Below are 16,240 nucleotides of genomic sequence, written 5' to 3'. Positions count from 1 at the left end.
TTTTTGTTATTAATCCCTTACATGTAAACGGTTGTGGCGAATACAAAAAATAGAAAACGTACAATTTTGTATATATATTTTTGTATATTAATTTTTCATATTTTCGTACATGTGTAAATATTGTAAACCTGTCGCTTCTTATCTTGTGCATGCCATTGTTTCTTTTCAAACTAAATTCTATTGTTTCGCTATCGCTATCTTTACCAAGAATTTCATCGTCTTCGATACCTACTTAACAACCCTTATTAATAGCTGGTTTTCCCTCGCTTACTTTTTCTTCGAATTCTATTCTATTCAATTTCAACTAGTCTGTACATGTTCTGTTAACACTTTTCCTTCTAGAATGTTCTCCCTCTATTTACTAACAATCCTGTTGTATAAATACCCTTCAAATTTCCTACTTATCAACCAGTAACCAGTAACCAGTGTACCTCTTGATAATTCGTAAGTGTTTTATATTGTTATTATTTGTTGTTGTTCATATGTTGTTTTTGAGTGTTGTTCAGTCTTATTAAACTTTTGTATATCTTCTTTATTTGTGTTGTGTTTTGTTTTGTGTTACGTTCCTTTTGGTAAAAAATTATTAGTGCTTTTATTAAAGGCGCTAATACTGTGGCGAATACAAAAAATAGAAAACGTACAATTTTGTATATATATTTTTGTATATTAATTTTTCATATTTTTGTATTCGCCACACGGTCATAATCATCATAAGGTCGTTATTCCTAAAGACTGGTTGAACACGCACCTCCACTTTTTCTATTCTAAGCTAATCTTCGCATTTCCCTAAACTATAACAACCCATATCCTTAACTATTTGCGAACAGTAATCTAATCTACGTCTATCTCTATCCCTCCTACCTCCTGTTTATGCCTCATGCCTGTAAAGGTGTCCTACCAACATATCTCGCATATTTCTTATTGACATCCATAAAGTACTCTGTTCTCCTATTCTCTTAATTTAATTTTCTTTTCCGCCCACCGTCCATGTTTCGCACCCGTACAGAGTCGCGTTCCAAACATACACATTTAACAACCTTCTTCGAATTTCTAAATTAACCGTTCGCGAAGATAAAAGTGACTTCTCTTTATTGAGGGCGACTCGACCCTGATGCGCTATCCTCTGCTTTATGTCCCAACTACTCCCTCCATCCTGACTTATCTGAATCTATGTTTTCGACTCCTATCTTTATATTCGCTCTTTACCTACTTTATCTTCCCTTACAGTACAGTACTGTTTTGTCAATAGCGCTTTAATTTTATTTAAATCTATCTCTAACTCCTCCTTGCTAGATGCTAATACCGCTATATCATCTGCAAATCTAAGCATACTAATCTTTTGCCCCTGTCTATCTATCCCTACAGTTGTAACGATAATCTTAAAGGATTATTTTCAGTTTATATTTATATGTATGTAGCGATAATTTGGTTATTTAACGAAGCCGAGATAGAAATTACGAATTTTAAATGTTGGTATTCTGTTCGTCTAAAGTAGAAGACAGTCCACCACGGTTTTTGGTATTTCTTCACTCTTTTGGTTTGTATTTATATAATGTAACAGCTACTTATTTTGGTAACACAGGACCTTCTTCAGCAGAGTTTAAAAGCAACTTTGTTTGAATTATCGAAACAGCTGTTACATTATACAAATACCAGTAAAAAGAGTGAGTGAAGAAATACCAAAAATAACACTTCTCTTAATTGTACTAATAAAAGCACATTTTCGTGCTGCCACCTTGTAGAGGAAAGCGTAATTTTAATTATTAAATAGTAAAAAATTGAATATATAGTTTAGGGGCCGATGAAGTATTATGAAACAGGGTTAAAGGAGAAGGCGGGGAACTTGTAAAATATCACAGTGCGTTACAAAGGGGGAAAGAGGTCAAGTAAAGTAATTTTCATATTTTTATTGCTGCAAACGCTACAGAAACAGAAACAAATCATATTTTAGTAATTTTCCGACAGTTTATGCGACATAAGCAATTAATTATTAATTATTGTCTAGAAATAATAATGGCCGCTTGGATGTTACTAAATGTAGGGAGGAAGGTGAAGGGCGTTATAAGGAGGGTGTTAAAAACCTTCAAAAACTACGTTACGTATAACTTGAAGGGTCCCTAGTTTTCAGAGAAAGGGATTCACATGATCTTTTTCTTAATGTTGCTTGAATCTATTCAGAAATATTTTACAACGCCATTACTATCCCCTCTACCATATGACAGCATTAAATTTGAAATCAAATCTTATGCCCTTTTGGAACCTTAAGATGGCTACAGATGAAATTAAAAATCTGCCTGCACAAGAAACAGTCCATTTGTTGATGGTATTTTGGAAATGAAAAGAGTAAGATTATGTTTTTACAGACCATCCTATATCTCAGAATCTAATAAAAACTTGGAAGCAGCAGACTTCGAAAATGGCATATTTCTCTAATTTAACCACCCTTAAAAAAATCCAATGCATAATTAGAACTTTTGTGTTCCATAGGATGCCTGTGTATATTACAGATGCCGTATACATCTATCCACAAGAACCATATATCATACGCACTAAGGCAAAGGCACCTGTGACCCATGCCTGTTGCAATATTGAAAAGAAGCCGCTGATGGTTCATCAATTCACAAACATGAAAAATGTAATGTTCTTGTTAGAGATTTTTCTAGATGCTATATTAAATAATTTATCACAGTCCGAGGTATTGGATAGCCTCTCATAGGGCCATCGAGAATCTGAAGTTCCTCAAGAAGACGTGGCGTGTTAACTAGTGGAAGATAAATGGCATTAGATAAATCTTCTTGGTCACTTTAAGTAAGTATCGTGCCAATAAATGCAAATCGTGCGAATGGGTCAATGATGGTATCCCCTGATGGTGGACTAACGCTCAAGAAATTAGAAAGTCCAGATGGGCGCCCAGAGCGGCAGAGAAAGTAACACGGCTTTTCTGTGTAATGCACGAACAGCAAAAATTCAGAGTTGTTCATAAACAATATAAATGGACAACATTATCAAAATGTAAACAACGATTTACGATGTAACTGATGAAAAAAAAATTATTAACGTAAGGATTACTAAGGTTATAATGTAAGATAATATAAATGATAGATTTACAATCTCTTTGGAAGATTATTTTTATACGAAATTGAAAATTACTCTCAACCAAATGACGTACAAATACCGATGTCGATATGCAATTTTACTATTAGATTTTAATCACCACATTTTTCTTTTCTTTGATTTATCTCATTTTAGGTATCTAGGAAGTCAGATAAGTCAGGACGGAAGGAGTAGTAGGGATATAAAGCAGAGGATAGCGCAGGGTCGTGTCGCCATTAATAAAAAGAAGTCACTTCTACGCTCGCGAACGGTTAATGTAGAAAGGTTGTTAAAAGTTTATGTTTGGAGCGCGGCGCTGTACGGATGCGAAACATGGACAGTGGGCGCGGTGGAAAAGAAAAGATTAGATGTGGTGTTATAGGCGAATGATGAGGATACCGTGGATAGAGAAGTTTAGAAATGAAGAGGTTTTAGAAAGAATAGGAGAACAGAGGACTCCATAGAAGTCAATAAGAAATAGGCGAGATAGGTTAGTAGGATACCTTTTCAGACATGAAGATCTAGTCAGAGACATATTAGAGGCAGAAACGGGAGTTAGGAGGGGTAGAGGTAGACCTATATTAGATTACTGTTCGCAAACAGTTTAGGATGTGGGTTGTTCTAGTTTTAGGGAAATGCGAAGATTAGCTCAGGATAGGAAACAGTGGAGGTGCGTGTCCAACCAGTCTTAGGACTGACGACCTTATGATTATGATTTAATTCTGATTTATAAGAGGTTTTTTAAGCGTGCTGTACCAACGATTAACAAAGTTGTATAATATCAATACCATCATGTTATAAAATGTCATATTTATAATTTAGGAAAATTTTGTAGGTAGTTTTAAAAATTTCGGGTGCATATTGTCTTTTGTTTCTCATATAAAGGGGTGTTCAACGGAGACCGTAAGTTTGTGTATTTTAACTTTACCTTAAACAATATCTAGTCGATAGGGAGGGGGGAGGTTTCATCCGATGAACCGGAAAAAAGCTACGCGCAGAGAAATTAACCGGGCGAGAGAACTTTTAGCAAAGTACTTTCAACTTTGAACGCTTATAACTATTTTCCATTACATCGGAAACTTAATTGACGAGATCCTGACGAGTTCAACGACCCCCTTCTGATTAATGTAGGATAAATGGAACACAAGATATAAGCAAATGAGAAAAAAGGAATCCATCATGGCGGCGGGTTAAGGTCTCCATCGAACATTTTTTTCGAATGAAAAACAAACAAAAATATGCAATCGAAATTTTTGGGTCAATTATTGATAAATGCCTTAGAGTATATGTATATAAGTAGAGTGGATTTCGTTTATTACGACCTTGGTTATAGCGACCATTCTGTTATAGCGACGTTAAATATAAATCCCTTGAATTTAAAGCGTGTTTTAGTACAAAATTCATGCGGCTATAACGACTTCGGAAGTAGCGACTGTTTTTAATGAATCATTTGTAAAAAATCACTAGTAATCACATGTAGATATAGCAGCTGGAGTCTGCTGCCAAAGATACAAAGAGCTCTTTATCTTTTGTTTACATGCAAACACATGGTCAGAAAGTGTGGTGACTTTTACTGTCTGTTTGTAGATGTTAACCAGGTAGCTAGGTAAGCGTGTACGTTTAAATTGTTCAGTTACAAAGTGGTATTGTGGGTAGCAACTGTGATTAGTAAACTTTTGAACCTAAAGTAAACTTTTGCCTGTAACGATTTCCGGATATAATGACGAAATTGCAGTGGTCCCTTAATTGTCGTTATATCTGAAATCCACTGTACATGGAATGTTAACGCACCCTTAGTACCTACACGTCCGTTCAATAGGTAGCGTTATTTAAAATTTCACATGGATATTTTCCTCGGAAATTCAGTGCTATATATTACTCTCCGAAATTTAGGATGCGATCAATTCCAGTGAATGGAAACTCTAAATGTAAAATAATTAATTGTTCGGCATTTAAAAAGGAAATTAGAATGTTTTGAAATTTTATAATGGTGTTTTTACAGTGAAACTAATATTTGAAAGTTACTTATCTATAATATCGTCAATATTATTTTTCTCTTCTTTCATTTTAAATGCTAATGATTTTGAGTATATTTATATGCTTCAAGCTAAATACATTAAGCCGCGAATACATCTGAAAAACGTTGCTATTCGTTCGCATTAGTTTGCATTCGTTCGTGAAGTGTATTTGATCATTTGCGGTGATTTGCAACGAATAAATTTTAATTCGTATGGTTTTAATGCCAATTAACATTTTCCATCCTCTCTCAGTAAACTCTAAAGGATCAAAAGGAAAAGCGAGTTGCGAATGTCTGCGAACACTGGTAGGCGTTCGTATGTGGACGTGTTAAAAATAATTTCCAGTAGTTTGCTACAATTCGACGATGCAGAGGTTGGTCTTTATCAATAAAATCATAAAGCGACGAAAAGGAATAAAAAATACTGCCCATTTTCATTTGTTTGAATTGTGACCTTGAATAAATCTGCGCGAAGATAGAAAGAATACACACTAGGCGTGAGCAAGACAGAAATAGTTGGAACAAACTTGAACGAGCAGAGCTCTCGATGGGCGCTCTTAGGAGATCGGCTAGAACTGTACAGTACTAGACGAAAATGTTTAGCAATTTCTTAAAACAAAANCAGATGACGGTGTAAACCCATGCTCTTAACAACCAACTCCAGCATTTAATTTAAAAGATAAGTAATAGGTGAGAACATAATACACTTTACTCTGTGTTTCACACTCTTCTTTGAAATAGTCTGATCAGAGATTGGAAAAAACTAAGTGACACCCCTGAATCCCGAAATGTATTTTAAGATTAAATTTCAAATCAAGGCAACCTAAACTAACTTAACCATACTTAACCTAATTATTTATTAAGAAATTAAGTACTAAATAATTACTAATAACAATAGCATACGTGTGACGTGTGAGTGTAAATTGCGATATGCGTTATGCGATGCAGGGGCATATTAATATTTTTGACGTTAAATTCAACTGTATATCGAAAAATATGTTTGTTCATTGATTATTTGATTGATACAAAAAGCATTATCTATAATAATTGGGTAAAAATGATGTTATTGGAATTGAGGTTCTAGGCTGGTTACCTACAAAAGTGCTTCCACATACTAATTGAAACACACATGTAAGAGGGTGGAAACTAACCTTATACAATATTAAACAGAACAAGAATTCCAGTAATTAGCAGGAAAATCTTGAACTCCTAAGTTTTATTATTAATAGGAATCCATACTAATATTATAAATGCAAAAATAAGTTTGTCTGTTACGTTTTCACGCTTAAACTGCTAAACCAATTTAGTTGAATTTTGGCAAAGTGATAGATGGGACCTGGGAGAAACATATAGGCTACTTTTTGTCACAAAAATAAAATATGAAGGAAGGGAATAGGTATAAATTCAATACGCGTTACGCAAAGGCTGCTATGCGCTACACACCATAATTGAAGCGAATGCATATGGCGGACGGCAAGCTGAGAGTGAGGGGAGGGGAAGCACAGATCGGTACCTGTGCTTACCCGAATGGGCAGACGACGTTGTTCGAACGTGCGCGGTCCCTAAACCTTACGCTGCAACTAGTTCGCTTCCTTCACTGGAATTATTATTAATTTTTGGTATCGTTTGGGTTGTTTGACAAGGGAAAATAAAACGTATTCATTGATTAATATTTGTTAATTTACAAAAATTCTTTAGAAATAAATTACTACAGTTTGAAGTTATAACATCTCATTTATGGTTGGGTCGTTTAAAATTGGCATACTCCGCAATAAAACTGTCGCATTAACTGTGTTCTTTCACCTTATCAACTGGATTATTTAGAGCGGTTGCTGTCAGAATGCCTACTTTTACTCACGACAGACATTACAGGGAATTTCGTAAGCGTAGAAAAGAGATGACAAGTAGGAATTGCAGAGGACACCATTAAAGGAAAACATTACACCATTGAGGTGTAACAGAAAGAGATGTAGACAAGCAGAATTTGAGCATGTTGTCAGCATGGGACTTTAAAGAAAGTTCAATATTCTCAGGAATTTAGGAAAGCAAAGACACTTTTTTAAAGATATAATTCCAACCAGGCAGTTACAAAGCTGACCCTGATCTTTAGCGTACCTAAACAACCTGTAACCGCTGTAGCGCTTACTATTATTCGGTTATCTCTTTTCACATTGTCTGCACTGCTCATGAAGCATTTCGTAACTTAACAAGGGCGTGTTCAAAACGCAGTAAATCACTACAGTCTAAAGTGGAAACAAAAAAAGAGATATGTCCATTCTCACAGATAATTTATTGCGTGCTATGCCAATTTTGATCGTCCCAACTATACTTTATTATTGAAACGTAGGTATTACCTTTTCACGTCTAACCACGAAATTTTTTAAATTAATTTAATTAGTATAAAGATTAATAAAAGCTTTGAGAAAAAAATAGGCTACTCTAAGAATTAATTGCACGNGTGAAGAGTAGAAATAAATTGACCGTTGTAGAAGTGAAGAGTAGAAATAAATTGACCGTTGTAGAAGTGAAGAGTAGAAATAAATTGACCGTTGTAGAAGTGAAGAGTAGAAATAAATTGACCGTTGTAGAAGTGAAGAGTAGAAATAAATTGACCGTTGTAGAAGTGAAGAGTAGAAATAAATTGACCGTTGTAGAAGTGAAGAGTAGAAATAAATTGACCGTTGTAGAAGTGAAGAGTAGAAATAAATTGACCGTTGTAGAAGTGAAGAGTAGAAATAAATTGACCGTTGTAGAAGTGAAGAGTAGAAATAAATTGACCGTTGTAGAAGTGAAGAGTAGAAATAAATTGACCGTTGTAGAAGTGAAGAGTAGAAATAAATTGACCGTTGTAGAAGTGAAGAGTAGAAATAAATTGACCGTTGTAGAAGTGAAGAGTAGAAATAAATTGACCGTTGTAGAAGTGAAGAGTAGAAATAAATTGACCGTTGTAGAAGTGAAGAGTAGAAATAAATTGACCGTTGTAGAAGTGAAGAGTAGAAATAAATTGACCGTTGTAGAAGTGAAGAGTAGAAATAAATTGACCGTTGTAGAAGTGAAGAGTAGAAATAAATTGACCGTTGTAGAAGTGAAGAGTAGAAATAAATTGACCGTTGTAGAAGTGAAGAGTAGAAATAAATTGACCGTTGTAGAAGTGAAGAGTAGAAATAAATTGACCGTTGTAGAAGTGAAGAGTAGAAATAAATTGACCGTTGTAGAAGTGAAGAGTAGAAATAAATTGACCGTTGTAGAAGTGAAGAGTAGAAATAAATTGACCGTTGTAGAAGTGAAGAGTAGAAATAAATTGACCGTTGTAGAAGTGAAGAGTAGAAATAAATTGACCGTTGTAGAAGTGAAGAGTAGAAATAAATTGACCGTTGTAGAAGTGAAGAGTAGAAATAAATTGACCGTTGTAGAAGTGAAGAGTAGAAATAAATTGACCGTTGTAGAAGTGAAGAGTAGAAATAAATTGACCGTTGTAGAAGTGAAGAGTAGAAATAAATTGACCGTTGTAGAAGTGAAGAGTAGAAATAAATTGACCGTTGTAGAAGTGAAGAGTAGAAATAAATTGACCGTTGTAGAAGTGAAGAGTAGAAATAAATTGACCGTTGTAGAAGTGAAGAGTAGAAATAAATTGACCGTTGTAGAAGTGAAGAGTAGAAATAAATTGACCGTTGTAGAAGTGAAGAGTAGAAATAAATTGACCGTTGTAGAAGTGAAGAGTAGAAATAAATTGACCGTTGTAGAAGTGAAGAGTAGAAATAAATTGACCGTTGTAGAAGTGAAGAGTAGAAATAAATTGACCGTTGTAGAAGTGAAGAGTAGAAATAAATTGACCGTTGTAGAAGTGAAGAGTAGAAATAAATTGACAGTGATAGAAGTGAAATAAATAGAACAGTGAATAGTAACAGTAGTGTAAATAAATAAAATAATTACCGAAGTTTAGTAATAATTTAATAGTGTTTTTAAGTTTAATAGTAATTAGTGTAAATAAATAGTTTTCTTCTTAAAATTTAATTTGTTAAACCCATAAAAATTACATTATCATCATCATAAGGTCGTCAGTCCTAAGACTGGTTGGATCCGCACCTCCTGAGCTAATCTAAAGCTGGAACAACCTATATCCTTAACTATTTAATCTTAAGAAGTACTTATTTCCAGAATTTTCTAAAGCAGTTAGTCAAACCTAGGATTGGCGAGTCATTCCGCGCAGTGCCTACATTTCAATCTTTGAAACACATAACAACCAATTTTTGAGTTTCTACTTATCTAGCTTTGTATTTGAAGGACCGTTCGTAAAAATGAATATAAACAAATTTCTGATAAATTTAATTGCATGTATAATAGGTACTTATCATTAAAAATTATAATAATATTTTTATTGTAGTACATATGAAACGTGCTTAATTTTAGTGAACACCATGTTTTATAAAACAACTTGTACATTTGATGTCACTGTGCATATGTTTAGGTTCTTTATCTGTACATTTTGTTGGGATAAAATTTGCGGAAATAAAAAGACAATGCTTTCATAACAATTGACGGAATAGTTTGAACAATTTACACGTTTTGTTTACCAATACTCGATGCATTCACTTTCCATGAACATGGGACTATCAGTTTTTTAAACCTTATGACTTTTTACGTTATTGCTTTTGTTTGTGTGGCCGGTCATAATTCCTTTCATAAAATTCTTTAGAATATATAGTCGAATTGTAATATTTACATTGAAAAATACCTTTGCTATTGAATTATTAGTATGTTGTCAAGGTGCCGGCGCAAAATTCAAGATGATGAAATGAAACTTCTAATGGCATGGGCGATAATGATAGTTCAACAGTAGCTTTTCATACTGACAAAAAGCCAACCAACTGTATGGTGAAAGAGATTTTTAAATTGCTTATTTTTAGGAAATGTTTAAGAGCAGCTACGTTGATTCGGGCCGATATCGAGTAAGATTAAATAGCTTGAAATTACTTGACATTTCATTTTCAAGTCAAAGTCAAGTAATTTGTAAAAACATCAACCTACATGACTTGATGAATCATTAATTGTATCTATTACCTTGGTTGCACCTTTATAGATACATGTATATAATGTCTCTTTGTGGGTATGTAATAAGTACTTCGATATGTTTTTGCCTAATTTTAAGCCATAGTTTCTATTTCAATTTTTTGAATGTGTAGTTGTTATAGCAGTATCAGCATCTAGCAAGGAGGAGTTAGAGATAGCTTTAAATAAAATGGAAGCGGTAATGACAAAACAGTAGTGTATGAAAATAAATAAAGTAAATCAATAATACTGGTATGCAAGGGAAGGAAAATTAGGGAAAGAGCGAATATAAAGATAGGAGACGAAAAATTAGAAGAAGTTGCTGAGTTTAAGTATCTAGGAAGTCAGATAAGAAGTAGTAGAGACAAAAGTAGAGGATAGCGAGGGCCGAGTCGCTTTCAATAAAAAGAAGTCACTTCTATGCTCGCGAACGGTTAATTTAGAAAGGCTGTTAAAAGTGTATGTTTGGAGCGAGGCGCTGTACGGATGTGAAACATGGACGGTGGGCCCTGCGGAAAAGAAAAGTTAGTAACGTTCGAAATGTAATGTTACAGGCGTATGATGAGCATACCATGGATAGAGAAGGTTAGAAATGAAGAGGTATTAGAAAGAGTAAGAAAACAGAGGACTCTATGGAAGTCAATAAGAAATAGCCGAGATAGGTTTGTAGGACACCTTCTGAGGCATGAAGGTCTAATCAGAGACATATAAGACGCAAAAACGGAAGTCAGGAGGGGTAGAGGTAGACCTAGATTAGATTACTGTTCGCAAATAGTTAAGGATATGGGTTGCTCTAGCTTTAGGGAAATGCGAAGATTAGCGCAGGATAGGAAAGAGTGGTGCGTGTCCAAACAAATCTTAGGACTGATAACCTTATGATGATGATGATGAGTTGTAATTTATCGAAAAATTAGATTATCAATTAAAAATAAATGAAATAATACATTATGCGTTATGAGTTAAACAAGTTTTTATGTAACAAACGCTGCATTTGGAAGTTAATAGGTTAGAACTTGTATCGGTAATGGTTCTCGAGCATTGTTTATGAAGGCTCATTGTCCGAAGTCATCGTTCGACGATGACACACTCCTGAAAATTGTCATTCATATGATCGACAAAACGTTGACTACGAGACACCTTAATAAACGACAGTTAAAAAGCCCCAGAACCATTACTGACATAAACGATCGCATTTAAAAGGGATTATTGATGTTATACTGGTTGGACACACTATTTCTTCCAATAATCTGACTTACTCTTCGCGTTTCCCTAAAACTACATACATACATAAACTTAGCCTTTCACAGTCCATCTTAACTCCTGTTTCTGCTTCTAATATGTCTCTAACTAATATCTTATGTCTCGGGTGTCTTTCTATCCTTACATCTGTTTCTTATTGAATTCTATAGTGCTCTATGTTTAATACCTCCTTGTTATTTTATACTCATACGAAAAAAATATCACCCATATTTTTATAAACAATATCTAGTCATTTGTTTTAAGAACCCTGTATTTTTCTAAGGTCACGATCATTGACGATATGTACGAAGAATATTAAGAAAAAATGAGCGAGTTTTTTAGGCAACTTTCATACGTAAGGCAATCCAGTGAACAGACAAAATATCGTAGGCCAAACCTTGACTTTTTGCCACGGTTGGCATTATCGCAGTGTCCCGAGGAACGTGCAAAGAAAATTACAGCACAATTAAAGAACAATCTAATCTATCGTTTTGTCAAGTGGATTTGTGCATGTGGCATTTCGCAAGGTCACCGTTGACAGAATAAAGGTTCATATTAATGAAATCATTTGTCCTTCCGACTCTTCGACGTCAGCAAAGTCACCGTTTCCGAATTCCCTTCTTATTTAGGAGTCACTTCCAGTCTCTCCACCATTCTTTTCCTTCAAAGGAACTTGAATGCCGAGGACGGCAAAAAAGTTCATTCAGAAAGGGTGAAATATTACAATGGGATTTTGGTTGAGAAAGGTGGGTTAACAACCTTTCATTACTATTTTATGTTTTGAGACTTTGATGTATGTGTGATAAATGCTGCTAACTGTAACGAAGGTGGCTGAACCTTGAATGAATTCAGATATTATCAATTAAGGGATTATAACATGTTTAACAAAATCTAATAATTAAAAAGTAGAAATCACGTGTGATCGAATTTCAATTCATTTTAAATTAAATAATTTACACTTCATGCATGTGTCAATAAATTAACCTCAATTTTTGACACATTTAAACAATTCTTACAATAGGAGCAATTCCTACACATTCGGAACTTTTAACGTCAAATCAGCTGAGAATAATAGTTTTATTAACTTGTTGTTTAAAAAGAATTCACAGCAAATGAACCTTTCATTGTGTAGCGAGCACGAGTGTGTGTGTGTGCGATCGGACACACGTGTGCGTGAACGGCTTATCGATGCGCCGACTAGCCGCGGGCGCTTTTCTTCATGTGCGCCATATTTGTAAATGTGTGTGTCGTATCTGCGTTCTGGGAAAGCAGTTACAGTTCAAATAAAAATAAACTATCTGGATGTTTCCAGAAGGTTTCAGAAAGTAAACAAAAGAGTATTTAAAGAAAAAGACGATCGCCGAGATGGGAAGAAATAAACTGACCGTTGCAGAAGTGAATCCAGAAAAAGATTGACAGCGATAGAAGTGAAATAAATAGCGCAGTGAATAGTGATATATCAACAGTAGTGTAAATAAATAGTTTTTGTCGTTATCAGTCTTAGAAGTTAATTTTGTTAAACCCACGAACATTACAATTGATTTCTGTTGCTTTGTCGCTGTGCGAGTAATGTCAATATTCTTCAAAATCTATTAACGTTGATAATAACTACGTACATATTTACGTGTGTGTAATAGAAAGAGTAATTGTTGATGTTGGGGTTAAACAGTTACCTTTCCAATTTCAATAAAAACGATTTACGTAGTATGCGGGCTTATTAATTGTAAGTTAAGGTCATTGGTCAGTTAATAAAAACCATTTTTTTATATTTATTCCGAAGGTTAACCAACGAAAGCTTTTAAGTAAAAGAATTCGTATGTGTTTGCACTCTTTATGTAATGTAATGAAATTGGTAGATATTATTGATTTTGATTTTCTTTAGGTTTTTTTTATTCTTCTACAACATATATTTAGAGTAGTTAGAGATAGCTTTAAATAAAATGGAAGCGGTAATGACAAAACAGTAGTGTATGAAAATAAATAAAGTAAATCAATAATACTGGTATGCAAGGGANGCAAAACAGTTATGTTCAGCAGTTATACATAAAAAGATTTGGCAACGTGAACAGAAAAATTTGGTTTTCTTATGACATTTTTCAAATTTACACCTAACAGAGTTCTTCAGGTATGATGCCAATGCAGGAAAGTGATAGCGCTATTCTCGTAAAGTTGTTGGCTTGGTTGTTAGCGGAGAAGCATATCCTTGTGGATGACTTCTTGTTTTAAGTCTCAAAGTATTCAAATTTTCGTCTTGACAGTCTCTTAGTTCAAGTAGCAGTTCAGCAACTTTAAGTTTGAAGTCAAGAAACTGCATTATATCTTTTGGACGATCACCCATTTTTTTACGATCCTGTCTTTATAACATCCAAGAATTAGCAATAGCTAAGTCAACAAAGTGTAGAATACATTTTACGGTCCACTTTTTGGTCATGGTGCTTACTCTGTAATAACTAATAACGCGGTCTATGAGGTCAATTCCCCCCATGCATTCGTTATAACATTTTACTATCTTTGGTCTTGGAACATTGATGTACTTCGAATCCTTTTTTGACCATCTTTTGCATTCATCAATAGGGTCTTTTCCCAAAGCGGTTGATGCCAATAGAACTGAATTTTGGTCATACCACTGCACAACACATATCTTATGATCTTCTCGTACAGTTAATTCACTGAAACCTCTTGGAAACTTTTGAATTATTTTCTCTTGAGTTAAATGTACTGAGGATGGAACTCTATTTTTCATTATTGTTCCAGTGGCGTAAATATGTTTTCCAACAAAAATTCAAACAAAGGTATTGTCGTTAAATATTGATGAAAATATGTGATTCTTCATTAAGTGTCTCTGCCAGGCGAACCACAGCAGAAGCTCTAACTCCAAGTTTTTTTGAAGACAGGTCAAGAAATGTATTTTTACCTTGGTACCTAAAAATCTATAATTAGGCCCTCGGGTGTAACACACACGAAATTTTTTAAACCTTCCGGATTCGGCTTCCCTTTTACAAACTGTTTTACAGCACACGTTCCTGTAAATGGTATTATTTGTTCATCAATGGCCACAATACTGCGCCTTCTCAATGACAATCAACCCCTTCTAATTCTATCTAAAATCGGCCGTATTTTCCACAACTTGTCTTTTTCCCTTGCTTCGTTCGATACGTCCATATCAACAACGACCTTTAAGTGACTTCTAATTGCAAAATATCTATCTCTACACATACGCTTGGCAATTGCATCTACTCGTGTAGTTTTTGCCCAGTACATTTTGATACGGGGATATTTTAGGCATGACATTAATACCGTAGCACCGAGAAAAACTCTTATTTCTTCAAGAGATAAGTTCATAGGTTTATTTTCATGTTCGACTATGTATTTAACATTTGTGCTGGAACACATATTCTCAAAATCTCCGTCATCAAGGTAAGTTGATAAATAATTTTCTACTCCCCAGTCTTTCCTCTCACAGAAACTTTCATCGGCTTGAGTATATTTTGTAGTAGGCCCCGAAAGTTTTGTTTACATCGCAATAATAGTCCAAAAGAATTTATTTTACCTATCAGATACCTTCCAATATTTTTTCTTACTTATGGATTCTAATCTGGACTTAAGAATGTTCAGAGGAATGTCGAAATCAGGATCAGAATCATCATCCTCTGACTCTATTTTTAATAATAGTGGACAGTAGGTTCTTAAAGCAATATTTTTTGGGAGTAGCAAATTAGATGCTAAAAACTAAATGTCCAACTTAATAGACGCCAGGTCCCAGCAGGATATAAAATGAAAGCTAGGATCCTTCCAACCATTGAATCGATTGAAACATTGTCATTTCATAGGTACTGTGGGGATTATGTTTGAATAGGATACAATAGACTGGCTAGGACAAAAAGAAATTCACGCGGCCATTATTTCAAATTTACTTTGCATTTGAATAGCAACAGTCATAGTCGTAATAATATAATAAATAAACTCCTATCAACATCTGTGTGCAAAAGTAACAACGTAGAATCTATACAGTTCCAGACATCACTAAGATTAATTGAAAGAAGAAGGCACGAAAAACGTCAAATCGTTATTATAATATAAATCACTCTCAATTCCCGCAATCACAGTGCTACAACTACAATTACAATGGCGATGCGGATTTGAAAAGGAAAGGATGTTTTTCAGGCACTTTTTTATATTCTATTTACATTCAGCACTCCATAATATTACATTTCATAAATGTAATCAGCAAAATGATGCAGAATTATTGAAACTTTAAAACATTGCTAAGGTATGGAAAGAATACATATGCTTCTAGAGACAATAAAAATACTGACGATCAGGATCGTGAGGGTGTATTCTATTTGAAGAACCGAAATCTTCACAATTCTTCATAAATCCTGAGGTGAATTCTCAAAGTAAATATCCGCTTGCTTTTCTAAATTATGTATGTAAATGTTTGTTTGCTGTACGTTTGTTCCTTTTAAATATGGTAAATTCACACATTTTAATTGAAATCAATTATATTGTTGTATTTTACAAATTTTATATAATATGGAAGAAAGCACAAAATTTCTTTTAAGTTTTAGTAATTTAACCCCTCTTGTCAAGTAAGCAAAGCTCTTACCCTCCCTCCCTATGTTTACGTAAACATTAGTTCCTTCATATTTTCTTAAAATCTTCTTAACTTAATCATAAAACACCTCGTCACCTTATCCGTTATTTTGGAAAATCCCTGAACATGCGGTTTGTTTTCGAACACAAACAAGTAGGATTGAAATATTTGTTCAAATCGCAATTTACCAAATTTTGCAGAAAAATCATAAAAATCAATACATATATATATGTATATATATATATATA

At 34.1% G+C, this 16,240-nt stretch overlaps 1 protein-coding gene across 1 annotated transcript in view; it reads right to left on the bottom strand.

Annotated features, from left to right (window-relative positions):
* Nucleotides 1-16,240, bottom strand: part of LOC108733942 (ecdysone-induced protein 74EF-like) — a 210,834-nt gene that overhangs the window by 128,432 nt on the left and 66,162 nt on the right. The window lies entirely within an intron of this gene.

The sequence above is a fragment of the Agrilus planipennis genome, unplaced genomic scaffold, assembly GCF_000699045.2.
Source record: "Agrilus planipennis isolate EAB-ADULT unplaced genomic scaffold, Apla_2.0 scaffold43, whole genome shotgun sequence".
NCBI lineage: Eukaryota > Metazoa > Arthropoda > Insecta > Coleoptera > Buprestidae > Agrilus > Agrilus planipennis.
This window is presented reverse-complemented; position numbering and strand designations above follow the sequence as displayed.